Source organism: Arachis hypogaea, chromosome 11 (genome assembly GCF_003086295.3).
Source record: "Arachis hypogaea cultivar Tifrunner chromosome 11, arahy.Tifrunner.gnm2.J5K5, whole genome shotgun sequence".
NCBI classification, from domain to species: domain Eukaryota; kingdom Viridiplantae; phylum Streptophyta; class Magnoliopsida; order Fabales; family Fabaceae; genus Arachis; species Arachis hypogaea.
This window is the reverse complement of record NC_092046.1, coordinates 41,330,702-41,346,685: the sequence shown is the minus strand read 5'-3', so window position 1 is coordinate 41,346,685 and position 15,984 is coordinate 41,330,702. Positions and strand designations below refer to the sequence as shown.

The following is a 15,984-nucleotide window of genomic DNA, read 5'->3' as shown; positions in this document are numbered from 1 at the left end:
TAGGATGAGCACCAAGAACAAATTTTGAAAATTTTTATGGAAATAAGAACACAAAAAACACCAAACTTAAAAATTTTTATACTTTGGACAATAATAATTCGAAAATGTATAAGATAAACAGCAACAAACACCAAACAGGAAAATTTAAAGATCAAATAAGGAAAATAAACAAGAACAACTTGAAGATCAAGAAAGAATAAGGAACATAAAACTCGAAAATATGAAGAATAAAAAGAACAAACAATTCGAAAAATTGAAGGAAAATAAAAACATGCAATTGACACCAAACATAAAACATGAAACTAAACTCAAATAGAAGACTCAATTATTAGTTTATTGGTTTTTTTCTATTTATTAAAAATTTTCGAAAAAAATCTAGAAAAAGAAAACAAGGATTTTAAAATTTTAACAAAAACAATAATAAAAGACTCAATTTTAGTGACTCTAAACCAAAAAAAAGATAATTTTTTCCTAATCTAAGCAACAAGATGAACCGTCAGTTGTCCAAACTCGAACAATCCCCGGCAACGGCGCCAAAAACTTGGTGCACGAAATTGTGATTACACTTTTCACAACTCTGCACAACTAACCAGCAAGTGCACTGGGCCGTCCAAGTAATACCTTACGTGAGTAAGGGTCGATCCCACGGAGATTGTCGGCTTGAAGCAAGCTATTGTTATCTTGTAAATCTTAGTCAGGAGATTAATGATAAAAATGATTTTGTTTATGAAAAGTAAATAACATGAGATAAAATGGTACTTGTGATTCAGTAATGAGGAACAGGTTGAGGTTCCGGAGATGCTCTGTCATCTGAATCTCTGCTTTCCTACTGTCTTCTTCTCCAAACACGCATGGCTTCCTTCAATGGCAAGCTGTATGATCCTGTCGGATGAAAAATACCAGGTACGGTCTCTGCATGGCTAATCAACTGTCGGATTTCTTGTCTCGGATGAAAAATACCATGTACAGCTACCGCACGGCTAATCATCTGTCGGCTCTCACTAGCGTCGGAATAGGATCTCTCTATCCTTTTGCACATTGTCAATGCGCCCAACATTCGTGAGTTTGAAGCTCGTCACAATCATCCCTTCCCAGATCCTACTCGGAATACCACAGACAAGGTTTAGACTTTCCGGATCCCAGGAATGCTGCCAATTGGTTCTAGCCTCTACCACGAAGGTTCTGATCTCACGGACTCGGTCCGTGGATCAGAAACCCAAGAGATACGCACTCAAGCTGTCGCCCAATGACTACGTTGAGCTCAGATAGAATGGTAGTGGTTGTCAGGCACGCGTTCATAGAATTGAGAATAATGATGAGTGTCACGGATCATCACATTCTCTATATTGAAGTACGAGTGAGTATCTTAGAATAGAATCAAGCATGATTGAATAGAAAACAGTAGTAATTGCATTAATCCATTGAAACACAGCAGAGCTCCTCACCCCCACCTATGGGGTTTTGAGACTCATACCGTAGAAGATACAATATGAAGTGTAAAAATGTCATGAGTCCAAAATGAATCTCTAAAAGTAGTTTTTATACCAGACCAGTAACTTAGGTTTACAGAGAATGAGTAACTAAGTGCAGACAGTGCAGAAATCCACTTCTGGGACACACTTGGTGAGGGTTTGGGCTGAGCTTTCAAGCTTTCACGTGTATATTTCTCAAGTTGGAGTTAAACGCCACCCTGGGTGCCAAAATGGGCGTTTAACGCCAAGAAATGTGCCAGTTCTGGCGTTTTACGCCTGAAAAGGATCTTGGCTGGCATTTAACGCCAGTTTGGGCCATCAAATCTTAGGCAAAGTATGAACTATTATATATTGTTGGAAAGCCCAAGATGTCTACTTTCCAACGCAATGAAAAGCGTGCCAATTGGGCTTCTAAAGCTTCAGAAAATCCACTTCGAGTGCAGGAGGGTCAGAATCCAACAGCATCTGCAGTCTTTTCTCAGCCTCTGAATCAGATTTTTGTTCAGGTCCCTCAATTTCAGTTAGAAAATACCTGAAATTACAAAAAAATACACAAACTCATAGTAAAATCCAGACATGTGATTTTTGCATAAAAACTAATAAAAATATAATAAAAAGTAAATAAAACATACTAAAAACTATGTAAAAACAATGCCAAAAAGGGTATAAATTATCCGCTCATCAGAGAACTCATGGCAACTAGAGTACAAAATTCCTGAAGGGTGTGCATTGATTATAGGCGCCTCAACCAGGCTACTCGCAAGGATCACTACCCACTGCCCTTCATCGATCAAATGCTTGATCGCCTGTTAGGTAAATCACACTACTGTTTTCTAAATTCATATAGCTCCTGAAGATCAGGAGAAAACTACTTTTACATTTCCCTTTGGAACGTATGCATGGAAGAGGATGCCTTTTGGCTTATGTAATGCACCGGCTACGTTTCAAAGGTGCATGATAAGTATTTTCTCTGATCTTCTTGAGAGCTGTATGGAAGTTTTTATGGATGACTTTAGTGTGTATGGTGATTCATTCGACCTTTTCTTGGATAGTTTAGCTAGAGTATTAGACAGGTGTGTTAGTTCAAACCTTGTATTAAATTTTGAAAAATATCATTTTATGGTAAAACAAGGTATTGTTCTAGGACATATTGTTTCTAATACTCGTATTTTTGTAGATCCAGCAAAGGTAGATGTTATTTCTGGTTTACCTTACCCCTCCTTCGTGAGGGAAGTCCGCTCGCTTCTTGGTCATGCAGGTTTCTACCGGCGATTTATCAAAGACTTCAGTAAGGTAGCATTGCCTTTATCCCGACTGCTGCAGAAGGATGTTGAGTTCGAGCTGAGTGAGGACTGCATGGAAGCGTTTGATAAGCTGAAGATTGCCTTGACTCAAGCTCCGATTGTGAGAGGGCCCGACTGGAGTCAGCCATTTGAGATTATGTGTGACGCCTCCAACTATGCAGTAAGAGCGGCGCTGGCTCAGCACGAAGGTAAGGACCCTTATATAATTGCTTATGCTTCTAAGACCTTAGATGCTGCTCAGTCTAATTATACTACCATTGAAAAAGAGCTTCTGGCTATTATTTTTGCTTTGGATAAATTCCGAGCGTACTTACTTGGTACTAAAATGATAGTATACTCAGACCATGCCGCTCTAAAATATTTATTAGCTAAAAAAGAGTCCAAACCAAGGTTAATACGTTAGATATTGTTGCTGCAAGAATTTGATTTAGAAATCAAAATAGGAGTGGTTCCCAGAATTTAGTGGCGGACCACTTGAGTCACCTAGAGCACATTAAGAATGACTCCACTCCTATCAATGATGCTTTTCCATTTGATAGCTTGCATGCAATATCTGAAATCATTCCTTGGTACACACCTATAGCTAATTATTTGGTTAGTCGTACCTTTCCTCCTAATTTTACTAAGCATCAAAGGTACAAGCTTAAAAGCGAGTCCAAATATTATATATAGGATAACCCATATTTATGGAGGTGTGGTGCTGACCAAATAATTAGAAGATGTGTGCCACAATCAGAGTTCCAGTCAATTTTAGAGGCTTGCCACTCTTCTGAGAGTAGTGGACACTTCGGTCCTCAAAGAATAGCTAAAAAAATTTTAGACTGTGGATTCTGGTGGCCCACTCTTTTTAAGGATGCTACTGCCTTTTGTAAATCTTGCTCCCCATGCCAAAGGTTTGGAAATATATCCAAGAGGGATGAGATGCCCCAACAACTGATGTTATTCTGTGAAATTTTTTATGTTTGGGGTATTGACTTCATGGGTCCATTTCCAAACTCTAGTGGTTTCTTATACATATTGTTAACTGTTAATTATGTCTCTAAATGGGTAGAAGCAATTCTTACCCATACTGATGATGCTAACATTGTTGTCTCCTTTGTTCGAAATAATATTATCTGTCGCTTTGGGTCACCACAAGTAATCGTGAGTGATCAAGGCACTCATTTTTGTAACAGGAGATTGAGAGGTTGGTGCACGAAATTGTGATCTCCAGGCTCGAACAAATCCTGGTAATGGCTCCAAAGCTTGGTGCTCTGATCTTAATTCATGATTGTCACAACTTCGATACAACTAACCAGCAAGTGCACTGGGTCGTCCAAGTAATACCTTACGTGAGTAAGGGTCGAATCCCACGGAGATTGTTGGTATGAAGCAAGCTATGGTCACCTTGTAAATCTCAGTCAGGCAGATATAAAGTGATAATGGTGTTTTCGAATATTATATAATAAAATAGGGATAGAGATACTTATGTAATTCATTGGTAGGAATTTCAGATAAGCGAATGGAGATGCTTTTCGTTCCTCTGAACCTCTGCTTTCCTGCTATCTTCATCCAATCAGTCTTACTCCTTTCCATGGCTGGCTTTATGTGATACATCACCACTGTCAATGGCTACTTTCGGTCATCTCTCGGGAAAATGATCCAATGCCCTGTCACGGCACGGCTAATCGTCTGGAGGCATCACCCTTGTCAATGGCTTCATCTTATCCTCTCAGTGAATAATATGCTCACGCACCCTGTCACGGCACGGCTATTCATCTGTCGGTTCTCGATCATGCTGGAATAGGATTTACTATCCTTTTGCGTCTGTCACTAACGCCCTGCAATCGCGAGTTAGGAGCTCGTCACAGTCATTCAATCATTGAATCCTACTCGGAATACCACAGACAAGGTTTAGACCTTCCGGATTCTCTTGAATGCCGCCATCATTCTAGCTTATGCCATGAAGATTCTGGTTAGGAGATCTAGGAGATATTCATTCTAGCTTAATTCATGTAGAACGGAAGTGTTTGTCAGGCACGCGTTCATAAGGGAGAAGGATGATGAGCGTCACACATAATCATCACCTTCATCACGTTCTTGGGTGCGAATGAATATCTTAGAAGCGAAATAAGAAGAATTGAATAGAAAACAGTAGTACTTTGCATTAATCTTTGAGGAACAGCAGAGCTCCACACCTTAATCTATGGAGTGTAGAAACTCCACCGTTAAAAATACATAAGTGAAAGGTCCAGGCATGGCCGAGATGGCCAGCCCCCTAAACGAGATCACAGGATCAAAATACAATCCAGGATGAACAATAGATTAAAACTGAGACCAAAGATGGTCAAAAAGACTAGTAAAAGGTCCTATTAATAATAAACTAGCTACTAGGGTTTACATGAGTAAGTAATTGATGCATAAATCCACTTCCGGGGCCCACTTGGTGTGTGTTTGGGCTGAGCCTGAGTGTTGCACGTGCAGAGGCCATTTGTGGAGTTGAACGCCAGTTTCTGTGCCAGTTTGGGCGTTCAACTCTGGTTTTGGATCCTTTTCTGGCGCTGGACGCCAGATTTGGGCAGAAGGCTGGCGTTGAACGCCAGTTTACGTCGTCAATTCTTAGCCAAAGTATGGACTATTATATATTTCTGGAAAGCCCTGGATGTCTACTTTCCAACGCAATTGGAAGCGCGTCATTTCGAGTTCTGTAGCTCCAGAAAATCCACTTTGAGTGCAGGGAGGTCAGAATCCAACAGCATCAGCAGTCCTTTTTCAACCTCTGAATCTGATTTCTGCTCAAGTCCCTCAATTTCAGCCAGAAAATACCTGAAATCACAGAAAAATACACAAACTCATAGTAAAGTCCAAAAATGTGAATTTAACATAAAAACTAATGAAAACATCCCGAAAAGTGACTAGATCCTACTAAAAACATACTAAAAACAATGCCAAAAAGCGTATAAATTATCCGCTCATCACAACACCAAACTTAAATTGTTGCTTGTCCCCAAGCAACTGAAAATCAAACAGGATAAAAAGAAGAGAATATACTATAAATTCCAAACTATCAATGAAACAGAGCTTTAATCATATGAGCGGGACTTATAGCTTTTTGCCTCTTAAATAGTTTTGGCATCTCACTTTATCCATTGAGGTTCAGAATGATTGGCATCTATAGGAACTCAGAGTTCAGATAGTGTTATTGATTCTCCTAGTTCAGTATGATGATTCTTGAACACAGCTTCCTTATGAGTCTTGGCCGTGGCCCTAAGCACTTTGTTTTCCAGTATTACCACCGGATACATAAATGCCACAGACACATAATTGGGTGAACCTTTTCAGATTGTGACTCAGCTTTGCTAAAGTCCCCAATTAGAGGTGTCCAGGGTTCTTAAGCACACTCCTTTTTTTTTTTTTGCTTTGGACCTTGACTTTAACTGTTCAGTCTCAAGTTTTCACTTGACACCTACACGCCACAAGCACATGGTTAGGGACAACTTGGTTTAGCCGCTTAGACCAGGATTTTATTCCTTTAGGCCCTCCTATCCACTGATGCTCAAAGCCTTGGGATCCTTTTTATTTGCCCTTGCCTTTTGGTTTTAAGGGTTATTGGCTTTTTCTGCTTGCTTTTTCTTTCTATTTTTTTTTTCGCCTATTTTTTTTTTCTGCAAGCTTTGCTCTTTGCTGCTTTTTCTTGCTTCAAGAATCATTTTTATGATTTTTCAGATTATCAAATAACATGTCTCCTAGTCATCATTCTTTCAAGAGCCAACATATTTAACATTCTTAAACAACAACTTCAAAAGACATATGCACTGTTCAAGCATACATTCAGAAAACAAGAAGCATTATCACCACATCAATATAATTAAACTAAGTTCAATGATAAATTCAAAACTCATGTACTTCTTGTTCTTTTGAATTAAAACAGTTTTTATTTTAAGAGAGGTGATGGATTCATAGGACATTCATAACTTTAAGACAGAGTTACTAACTACTAATGATCATGTAATGAAGACACAAACATAGATAAGCACATAACATAGAAAATGAAAAACAGAGAAAGTAAGAACAAGGAATGAGTCTACCTTAGTGATGTCCTTGAGCTCTTCTATGTCTCTTTCTTGCCTTGGCTGCTCTTCTTTCATTGCTTTTAGATCTTCTCTGATTTCATGAAGGATGATGGAGTGCTCTTGATGTTCCACCCTTAGTTGCTTCCAATAATTGTGTGGAAGAAAATGTATCCCCTGAGGTATCTCAGGGATCTCTTGATTTGCAGTCAAATGTTCTACCACTGAGCTATAGACCCTTGATGGAAGCTTTTGTCTTCCCTTTCCTCTTTCTAGAGGTTTCTCTGGCCTTAGGTGCCATCAATGGTTATGGAAAAAAACAAAAAAGCTATGCTTTTACCACACCAAACTTAGAATGTTGCTCGCCCTCGAGCAAAAGAAGAAAGAATAGAAGAATAAGAAGAAGATATGGAGGAGAAGGAGGGAGATGTGTATTCGGCCATATGGGTGGGATTGGGTGGGAAAGAGATGTTGAATTTTTGAAGGTAGTGGGTGTATGGATGTGAGTGGTAAATGGAAAAAAAAAGAAGGGATGATCATGAATGGAAAGAGAGATGATGAGGTAGGTGGGGATCCTGTGGGGTCCACAGATCCTGAGATGATCCTGTGGGGTCCACAGATCCTGAGGTGTCAAGGCATTTACATCCCTGCACCAATTTAGGCATGTAAAATGCCCTTGCACACAACTCTGGGCGTTCAGCGCCAGGTTGGTGCCCATTTTGGGCGTTCAACGCCCCTTTGCTGCCATTTCTGGCGTTGAACGCCAGAACCATGCTTGTTCTGGGCGTTCAGCACCAGGATGCTCCCATTCTGGGCGTTCAGCGCCAGAACTACGCTCTGTTCTGGCGTTTGAACGCCAGACGGATGCTCCTCCAGGGTGTGATTTTTCTTCTGCTGTTTTTGATTCCATTTTCAATTTTTATATTTATTTTGTGACTCCACATGATCATGAACCTAAGAAAACATGAAAAACAATAAAAATAAGAATTAGATAAACATTGGGTTGCCTCCCAACAAGCGCTTCTTTAATGTCAATAGCTTGACAGTGAGCTCTCATGGAGCCTCACAGATGTGCAGAGCTTTGTTGAGACTCTCCAACACCAAACTTAGAGTTTGGATATGGGAGTTCAACACCAAACTTAGAGTTTGGTTGTGGCCTCCCAATCACCAAACTTAGAGTTTGACTGTGGGGGCTCTGGTTGACTCTGCTTTGAGAGAAGCTTTTCAAGCTTCCTCTCCATGGTTGCAGAGGGAGATCCTTGAGTTTTGAATACAAGGGAGTTCTCATTCCATTGAAGGACTATTTCACCTCTGTCAACATCAATCACAGCTCTTGCTGTGGCCAGGAAAGGTCTTCCTAGGATGATGGATTCATCCTCTTCCTTTCCAGTATCCAGGACTATGAAATCAGTAGGTATGTAAAGGCCCTCAACCTTTACTAATACATCTTCTACTTGTCCATAAGCCTGTCTTCTTGAGCTGTCTGCCATCTCTAGTGAGATTTTAGCAGCTTGCACCCCATAGATTCCCAGTTTCTCTATTACAGAGAGGGGCATGAGGTTTATTCCTGAACCAAGGTCACACAGAGCCTTAAAGATCATGGTGCCTATGGTACAGGGTATTATGAACTTTCCATGATCCTGTCTCTTCTGAGGCAATGTCAGTTGATCCAGATCACTTAGTTCATTGATGAACAAGGGAGGTTCAACTTCCCATGTATCAATGCCAAATAATTTGGCATTCAGCTTCATGATTGCACCAAGAAACTTGGCAGTTTGCTCTTCTGTAACATCCTCATTCTCTTCTGAAGAGGAATACTCATCAGAGCTCATGAAGGGTATAAGGAGGTTCAATGGAATCTCTATGGTCTCTAGATGAGCCTCAGAGTCCTTTGGTTCCTCAGAGGGAAGCTCCTTATTGATCACTGGACGTCCCAGGAGGTCTTCCTCCTTGGGATTCACGTCCTCTCCTCTCCTCAGAGGTTCGGCCATGGCGCTTATGTCAATGGCCTTGCACTCTCCTTTTGGGTTCTCTTCTGTATTGCTTGGGAGAGTACTAGGAGGGATTTCAGTGATCCTTTTACTCAGCTGGCCCACTTGTGCTTCCAGATTTCTAATGGAAGACCTTGTTTCATTCATGAAACTTACAGTGGCCTTAGATAGATCAGAGACTAGATTTGCTAAATTAGAAGCATTTTGTTCAGAGTTCTCTGTCTGTTGCTGAGTTGATGATGGAAAAGGCTTGCTATTGTTAAACCTGTTTCTTCCACCATTATTAAAGCCTTGTTGGGGCTTTTGATCCTTCCATGAGAAATTTGGATGATTTCTCCATGTTGAGTTATAGGTGTTTCCATAAGGTTCACCTAAGTAGTTCACCTCTGCTATTGCAGGGTTCTCAGGATCATAAGCTTCTTCTTCAGAAGATGCCTCTTGAGTACCGTTGGATGTAGCTTGCATTCCATGCAGACTCTGAGAGATCATATTGACTTGCTGAGTCAATTTTTTATTCTGAGCCAATATGGCATTCAGAGTATCAACCTCAAGAACTCCCTTCTTCATAGGCGTCCCATTACTCACAGGATTCCTTTCAGAAGTGTACATGAACTGGTTATTAGCAACCATGTCAATGAGTTCTTGAGCTTCTGCAGGCGTTTTCTTTAGGTGAATGGATCCACCTGCAGAAGTGTCCAGTGACATCTTTGATAGCTCAGATAAACCATCATAGAATATATCAAGGATGGTCCATTCTGAAAGCATGTCAGAAGGACACTTTTTGGTCAACTGTTTGTATCTTTCCCAAGCTTCATAGAGGGATTCACCTTCTTTCTGTCTGAAGGTTTGAACATCAGCTCTAAGCTTGCTCAGTTTTTGAGGAGGAAAGTACTTGGCTAAGAAAGCCGTGACCAGCTTATCCCAAGAGTTCAGGCTGTCTTTGGGTTGAGAATCCAACCATAATCTAGCTCTGTCTCTTACAGCAAAAGGGAAAAGCATGAGCCTGTAGACTTCAGGATCTACTCCATTAGTCTTAACAGTATCACATATCTGCAAGAATTCAGTTAAGAACTGAAAAGGATCTTCAGATGGAAGTCCATGAAACTTGCAGTTCTGCTGCATCAGAGAAACTAATTGAGGTTTCAGCTCAAAGTTGTTTGCTCCAATGGCAGGAATGGAGATGCTTCTTCCATCTAAATTGGAATTAGGTGCAGTAAAGTCACCAAGCATCTTCCTTACATTATTATTATTTTCGGCTGCCATCTCCTCTTCCTGTTCGAAAATTTCTGAAAGGTTATCTCTGGATTGTTGTAATTTAGCTTCTCTTAATTTTCTCTTCAGAGTCCTTTCAGGTTCTGGATCTGCTTCAACAAGAATGTTCTTGTCCTTGCTCCTGCTCATATGACAAAGAAGAGGCCACAGAAAAATAATAATAATAATAGAGATCCTTTATACCACAGTATATGGATCCCTGTGTGAGTGGAAGAAGAGGGGGAGACAAAGAATGTAATATAATGGAAGAAACACAACTGTGAGGATGGAAGAGAGGTGAGATGAGATGAATGAATAAATAGAATGAGATGGGGGAGTGATAATTTTCGAAAATTATTTTGAAAAAGAGTTAGTGATTTTTGAAAATGGTTTTTGAAAAATGTTTAGTATTTTTTTTCGAAAATTTTTGAAATAAAAATAAAAATAATTAGTTAATTAAAAAGAAATTTTTGAAAAAGGGGGAGATATTTTTGAAAATTAGAGAGAGAGAGAGTTAGTTAGGTAGTTTTGAAAAAGTTAAGAAACAACCAAAAAGTTAGTTAGTTAGTTGAAACAAATTTTGAGAAGATAAGAAGTTAGGAAGTTAGAAAAGATATTTTGAAAAGATTTTTTTTTTTTGAAAAAGATAAGATAAGGAGATATTTTTGAAAAGATATGATAGGAATTAGTTTTTGAAAAAGATTTGATTTTTAAAATCACAATTAATGACTTGATTCATAAGAAATCATAAGATATGATTCTAGAACTCAAAGTTTGAATCTTTCTTAACAAGCAAGTAACAAACTTCAAATTTTTGAATCAAAACATTAATTGATTATGTTATTTTCGAAAATTTGGTATAAAAATAAGAAAAAGATTTTTGAAAAATATTTTTGGAATTTTCGAAAATAACTAGAAATTTTGAAAAAAGATTTGATTTTTGAAAAAGATTTTGAAAAAGATAAGATTTTCAAATTGAAAATTTGATTTGACTCATGAGAAACAACTTGATTTTAAAAAATTTTGAAAAAGTCAACTCAAATTTTCGAATTTGATGAGAGAAAAAGGGAAAGATTTTTTTTTTGATTTTTTTTTTGAATTTTTATGATGCAAGGGAAAAACAAGAAAAATGATGCAATGCATGAAATTTTTAGATCAAAACAATGAATGCATGCATGAATGCTATGAATGTCAAGATGAACACCAAGAACACTTTGAATGTCATGATGAACATCAAGAACATATTTTTGAAAAAATTTTTAATGCAAAGAAAATATGCAAGACACCAAACTTAGAATTCTTTAATGCTTAGACACTAAGAATTCAAGAATGCATATGATAAACATGAAAAGACACAAAACAAAAAATCATCAAGATCAAACAAGAAGACTTACCAAGAACAACTTGAAGATCATGAAGAACACCATTAATGCATGATATTTTCGAAAAATGCTAGATGCATATGCAAGTGACACCAAACTTATAACATGACTCAAGACTCAAACAAGAAACAGAAAAATATTTTTGAATTTTTTGATTTTCTAATTTTTTTGGATTTTTTTTTCGAAAATTATATGAAAAAGAAAAAATAAGGATTCCAAAATTTTTAATATGAATTCTAGGAATCTTGCATTCTTAGTCTAAAGCTTCAGTCCAGGAATTAGACATGGCTCACTAGCCAGCCAAGCCTTCAATGAAAGCTCCGGTCCAAAACACTAGACATGGCCAATGGCCAGCCAAGCTTCAGCATGTAATTCAGATATGACATGCCTGACATACTCATTCCCAAAGGAATAGACATGGCTTTACAGCCAGCCAGGCTTCAACGTGCTTTATGAAACACTAGAATTCATTCTTAAAAATTTTGAAGAAAAATATATTTTTGAAAACATTTTTATTATTTTTTTTTCGAAAATAGATGAGAGATTTTTGAAAGATTTTTTTTTGAAAACAAAACGAAAAAAAAATTACCTAATCTGAGCAACAAGATGAGCCGTCAGTTGTCCAAACACAAACAATCCCCGGCAACGGCGCCAAAAACTTGGTGCACGAAATTGTGATCTCCAGGCTCGAACAAATCCTGGTAATGGCTCCAAAGCTTGGTGCTCTGATCTTAATTCATGATTGTCACAACTTCGATACAACTAACCAGCAAGTGCACTGGGTCGTCCAAGTAATACCTTACGTGAGTAAGGGTCGAATCCCACGGAGATTGTTGGTATGAAGCAAGCTATGGTCACCTTGTAAATCTCAGTCAGGCAGATATAAAGTGATAATGGTGTTTTCGAATATTATATAATAAAATAGGGATAGAGATACTTATGTAATTCATTGGTAGGAATTTCAGATAAGCGAATGGAGATGCTTTTCGTTCCTCTGAACCTCTGCTTTCCTGCTATCTTCATCCAATCAGTCTTACTCCTTTCCATGGCTGGCTTTATGTGATACATCACCACTGTCAATGGCTACTTTCGGTCATCTCTCGGGAAAATGATCCAATGCCCTGTCACGGCACGGCTAATCGTCTGAAGGCATCACCCTTGTCAATGGCTTCATCTTATCCTCTCAGTGAATAATATGCTCACGCACCCTGTCACGGCACGGCTATTCATCTGTCGGTTCTCGATCATGCTGTAATAGGATTTACTATCCTTTTGCGTCTGTCACTAACGCCCTGCAATCGCGAGTTAGGAGCTCGTCACAGTCATTCAATCATTGAATCCTACTCGGAATACCACAGACAAGGTTTAGACCTTCCGGATTCTCTTGAATGCCGCCATCATTCTAGCTTACGCCACGAAGATTCTGGTTAGGAGATCTAGGAGATATTCATTCTAGCTTAATTCATGTAGAACGGAAGTGTTTGTCAGGCACGCGTTCATAAGGGAGAAGGATGATGAGCGTCACACATAATCATCACCTTCATCACGTTCTTGGGTGCGAATGGATATCTTAGAAGCGAAATAAGAAGAATTGAATAGAAAACAGTAGTACTTTGCATTAATCTTTGAGGAACAGCAGAGCTCCACACCTTAATCTATGGAGTGTAGAAACTCCACCGTTAAAAATACATAAGTGAAAGGTCCAGGCATGGCCAAGATGGCCAGCCCCCTAAATGAGATCACAGGATCAAAATACAATCCAGGATGAACAATAGATTAAAACTGAGACCAAAGATGGTCAAAAAGACTAGTAAAAGGTCCTATTTATAATAAACTAGCTACTAGGGTTTACATGAGTAAGTAATTGATGCATAAATCCACTTCCGGGGCCCACTTGGTGTGTGTTTGGGCTGAGCCTGAGTGTTGCACGTGCAGAGGCCATTTGTGGAGTTGAACGCCAGTTTCTGTGCCAGTTTGGGCGTTCAACTCTGGTTTTGGATCCTTTTCTGGCGCTGGACGCCAGATTTGGGCAGAAGGCTGGCGTTGAACGCCATTTTACGTCGTCAATTCTTAGCCAAAGTATGGACTATTATATAGTGCTGGAAAGCCCTGGATGTCTACTTTCCAACGCAATTGGAAGCGCGCCATTTCGAGTTTTGTAGCTCCAGAAAATCCACTTTGAGTGCAGGGAGGTCAGAATCCAACAGCATCAGCAGTCCTTTTTCAACCTCTGAATCTGATTTCTGCTCAAGTCCCTCAATTTCAGCCAGAAAATACCTGAAATCACAGAAAAACACACAAACTCATAGTAAAGTCCAGAAATGTGAATTTAACATAAAAACTAATGAAAACATCCCTAAAAGTGACTAGATCCTACTAAAAACATACTAAAAACAATGCCAAAAAGCGTATAAATTATCTGCTCATCAGAGGTCTACTGAAGAAACATGGCATCGTTCACAAGGTAGCAACGGCTTACCACCCCCAGACCAATGGGCAAGCCGAGGTGTCTAACAGAGAGATAAAGCGCATATTGGAGAAGGTTGTCAAGCCTCATAGAAAAGACTGGAGCACCAGGCTTGTAGATGCGCTTTGGGCTTATCGGACAGCATACAAGACACCCATCGGAATGAGTCCATTCCGCCTAGTCTATGGCAAGGCTTGTCATCTCCCAGTAGAGGTGGAGCACAAAGCTTTCTGGGCTGTAAGGGAATGCAACATGGGATTTGAGAAAGCCGGTGCTGAAAGGAAGCTGCAACTAGCAGAACTAGAGAACCTTCGACTCGAAGTATATGACAACTCCAGGCTATACAAAGAGAGGGTGAAGGCTGTGCACGACAAGAATATCAAGAGAAGAGAGTTCAGACCTGGGGAGTTGGTTCTCCTTTACAACTCCAGGTTGAGGCTCATGCCAGGCAAGTTGAGATCAAGATGGGAAGGCCCATACCGGGTGGAAAAGGCTGAGCCATATGGCGTCTTCCACCTAAGTCATCCTTCAAGTTCCAAATTCATCAAGGTCAATAGCCACCGCTTGAAGCTGTATCATGGTAAGAAGATGAAGAACAACAAGGAGCTGGAGATCTTTCTCTTGGAGGATCCACCAACAGCAGAAGACTGAGCTTGTGGACCGTCCAACTTAAGGACGTAAACGAAAAGTGCTAGGTGGGAGGCAACCCACCATGGTATGATCGTCCCTTTTCTTTTTATTCTTAGTTTTATTTTATTTTTATCAATGTTAATTCATAAATTCTACATAATCACCTGCATTCTGCATATATAAGAAAAAAAGCATTCAACGTGCAAGCGTCTATGACGCGTACGCGTCATATGTGAATGCGAAAAATATTAGGTTTGAACAGAGAGTTGCGCGGGAGTGGCGAAGGAAGCGTGCTTTGCGCGCAAGCAAGCCCACTCGTACGCGTATCTCATGCGTGCGCGTCACTTGCAGTTTTGGCAATCCACGCGTACGCGTCTAAGACGGTGCTGGCACTGTGCTAGAGGCACAACATCACTCACGCGTACGCCTCCCTGACGCGTGTGCGTCATTTTCCCTTTATGGCCATCCACGCGTGCGCGTGCCTGATGCGCACACGTCGTATGCAATTTTGGCCCCTGTGCGAATCGAACAGAGAGTTGTCCGTGCGCGCGGCTGGATTCGCGCGACTAGCACAATCATGGTCACGCGTACGCGTGACCGACGCTTACGCGTCACCCCCAGTTTTGCGCGACCCACGCGTACGCGTGGGGTACGCGTACGCGTCGCATGTGCCGTATCACTAAACAAGTGCGCTGCCCAGATTTCAATTTTTCTCCTCCCAAATCCTATTTCTCTTTCAATCCTAATTCTTTCTTCTTTCTTCTTCCTTCCTTCTTTCCCTCTTCTTACTTCTTACTTCATACTTCTTTCTTCCTCCCTTTTCCATCTTCTTCCTCAGATTTCTTTTCTTTCTCTCCTCTACTATTTCATTCTTCTTTGAATTATTGCATTTAATTATTTTTCTTTCTTCTCAATTTTATATTAGCTTAGTTATTTATGGTTTCTTTTTCATTCTTTTCTCATGCATTTTTATGTTGGTGTTAGAACTTTATTTGGGTATCATTTATTATATTTGAACTTGTGGATATTATGAGGAGTAATTTGACAATTGACATTTTATTATGGATCTGATGAGCGGATAATTTATACTTTTTGGCATTGTTTTTACATAGTTTTTAGTATGATTTAGTTATTTTTTACTATATTTTTATTAGTTTTTATTCAAAATTCACATTTTTGGACTTTACTATGAGTTTGTGTGTTTTTCTATGATTTCAGATAATTTCTGGCTGAAATTGAGGGACTTGAGCAAAAATCAGATTCAGAGGCTGAAGAAGGACTGCAGATGCTGTTGGATTCTGACCTCCCTGCACTCAAAGTAGATTTTCTGGAGCTACAGGAGTCCAAATGGTGCGCTCTTAATTGAGTTGGAAAGTAGATATCCAGGGCTTTCCAGAAATATATAATAGTCCATACTTTGCTCGAGTTTAAATGATGC

At 39.5% G+C, this 15,984-nt stretch overlaps 1 non-coding gene across 1 annotated transcript; it reads left to right on the top strand.

Moving 5' to 3' along the window:
• Positions 1–9,575: 9,575 nt before the first annotated feature.
• Positions 9,576–9,683, top strand: LOC112724555 (small nucleolar RNA R71). The gene has a single exon (XR_003163712.1). It is a non-coding gene; the product is annotated as a small nucleolar RNA R71 (small nucleolar RNA).
• Positions 9,684–15,984: the final 6,301 nt, after the last annotated feature.